We start from the raw sequence: 2,130 nt of genomic DNA, 5'->3' as shown, positions 1-2,130 counted from the left end.
GTCCCTTCTCTCCCTTTTTTCTTTTTTCCCCTCTTCCCCGCCTCCTTAACTGAAACACTGATGTACACCTGAAATAGGAAAGGACACACTTGTCATTAAACCAGCAGGCATACCTTTGTCTCCCAGTACAACAAATAGCAGAGTTTGGTCAGGTCCCACATACACTGCTCTGCATGCCAGTCAGTGCTCTTCCATATGGGACAAGTGGCGCATGTTTCAAACTGAGAAACAAAAGGGCTTGCCAGATTATCAGAGATTCAACGTTTAACAACGAGGTTTGGATGATGGGGCAGTCTGATCCCCAGAAAGAGGTAAGTCAGTTTTCTTTCCTTTTCCATAGACATCATGTCTTATCTTACCCATTCATTTTGTTACTGAGACCATTACAGGAGCGACGTGTGTTAAAACAGCTGACAAGTTTTATATTAGTAGGTGGTCTTCACCTTTATTTAGGTGAGGCACAGGTCTGAAGCTGCACTGATTCAAACTTTTTTCAGGTAACTGTGTGTTTCCTATCTCCTGCTCCACCACAAACAACACCTGTTAGACAGAAATGATAAACTGGACCTTTGCTCCATTCTTTACCTGATCATGCAAGCCGATGAACTGAAGGCCTCCATGCTGAACCTGACATTGTCTCTCGTGACGGTGGGATAGGTTTGGATAGTCGAGTCCACAGTGCACCTAGTCAGAGCAAAAAAACCCAGAATATAAGAAACTTCTTAAACAACAAATCTTTACATACACTTTGTTGCCACTAGGGTGTCCACCATGCCTACCCATTTTCAATGATGGTGTAGCTTGGCCTGGAGTTAGGGTTGTCATATGGTGTAGCCCTGCAGGACTCCACAAACAGATCTGTGTTGTTGACTGATGTCTCTGTGTCGATTTGCATGTAAATCCTGTTGCCTAGGTCATACTCCAGAGGGTATGAATTTGGATCAATCATAGTTTGGTATTGGTTGTTTGGGAAGAACTCGAAATTGTAGGTGAACGTGCCAAAGCCTTTGTCCCACACTGTGACATTCTTCCTGTGTGCCGTGAAGCCCAGTGTCACGTTTCCCCTGTTTGGGTACTGGGCAGTAAAACCGCACTTCGAGTAGGTGGTGCCTGGGGATTGTGTTCTGGGTGATGTCGAACGGGTGGGATTTCGTTCTTGAAAATTAAATTGTCTTCATCTCCTGCAGAGTTAAAGGTTATATATTAAGTTACAAGGAAAAAGGAAAGGAACACCTGTAAACTGAGAGAGAAGCACTGGGGTAATCAAACCCTGTGTTACCTCGATCTCAGTGCCACAAGCGTTGAGGGGGATGACACCGATGACGTGAGTGCTGTTGGAGGTGGTCTGGAGGCTGCACACAGTCTGGCTGGGGTCAATGAGCCGCAAATGTTCCTCGTGGAGTCGGCGAATGTAGACTTCTCAACCTCCACTGTCATTGTGGACCATTGCAGATCACATTGGATTTAACTAGAGAAAAGATACACAGAATATGGTGGTTCTTGGAGAGTCATATTTTCTGTGGTGCATACTTTTTTTTAATGTACACAAGCCATGGAGCCAATATTGGGCACTTTAGCATGTGGTATATTTGGTGAAAACCATTACAGTTGTTGTTGCACTACAAAACTTTGACATTAAAGTTACACTGGACTCACTTTGCTCCTTCCCAACGTCCACTAGAACACACCTCATCTCAGACTGATAGATTCTAGACCTGAAAAGCAAGGAGAGTAATGAGTGTTTAGTCATTCAGATAGGCGGGTTTTGTCATTTGTCATTAAAAGTGGTTACATCAGATCTGCAAAAGTGTACATCATTGGGCTCACCCAGATACTGATTCGACAGCAAAGCACACTGGGAAATGCTCTCCCATGTTATCTGGAGTAGGCGTCCACCTAATGACAACTCGTTTGTGTGGTCCAGTGCCTGCTGATATTCAGTGGCCCGGTCATGAACAGAGTCAAAGCACAAGCTGCATACACAACGTAAATGAGAAGCAATGTGATCAATCTGGCAGCATTCTCAGTATGTCAGGGAGTAAGATAACGTCGGCATTAACAAGAAAATCTCTGGTTTGTTTTGTTTTCATGCAGAATACAAAATATCTTAATGACCGGGCCACTGAATAT

General features: G+C 44.1%; 1 long non-coding RNA gene across 1 annotated transcript; it reads right to left on the bottom strand.

Annotated features, from left to right (window-relative positions):
* Nucleotides 1–1,403: 1,403 nt before the first annotated feature.
* On the bottom strand, nucleotides 1,404–1,910 carry LOC113746337 (uncharacterized). Its single transcript, XR_003462773.1, has 3 exons — nucleotides 1,828–1,910; nucleotides 1,657–1,715; nucleotides 1,404–1,468 (listed from the first exon to the last, which is right to left on the bottom strand). It is a non-coding gene; the product is annotated as an uncharacterized LOC113746337 (long non-coding RNA).
* Between the last annotated feature and the right edge of the window lie 220 nt (nucleotides 1,911–2,130).

The sequence above is a fragment of the Larimichthys crocea genome, chromosome VIII (assembly GCF_000972845.2).
Source record: "Larimichthys crocea isolate SSNF chromosome VIII, L_crocea_2.0, whole genome shotgun sequence".
NCBI classification, from domain to species: domain Eukaryota; kingdom Metazoa; phylum Chordata; class Actinopteri; family Sciaenidae; genus Larimichthys; species Larimichthys crocea.
The sequence above is the reverse complement of the archived record's forward strand: the minus strand, read 5'-3'. Positions and strand labels throughout refer to the sequence as shown.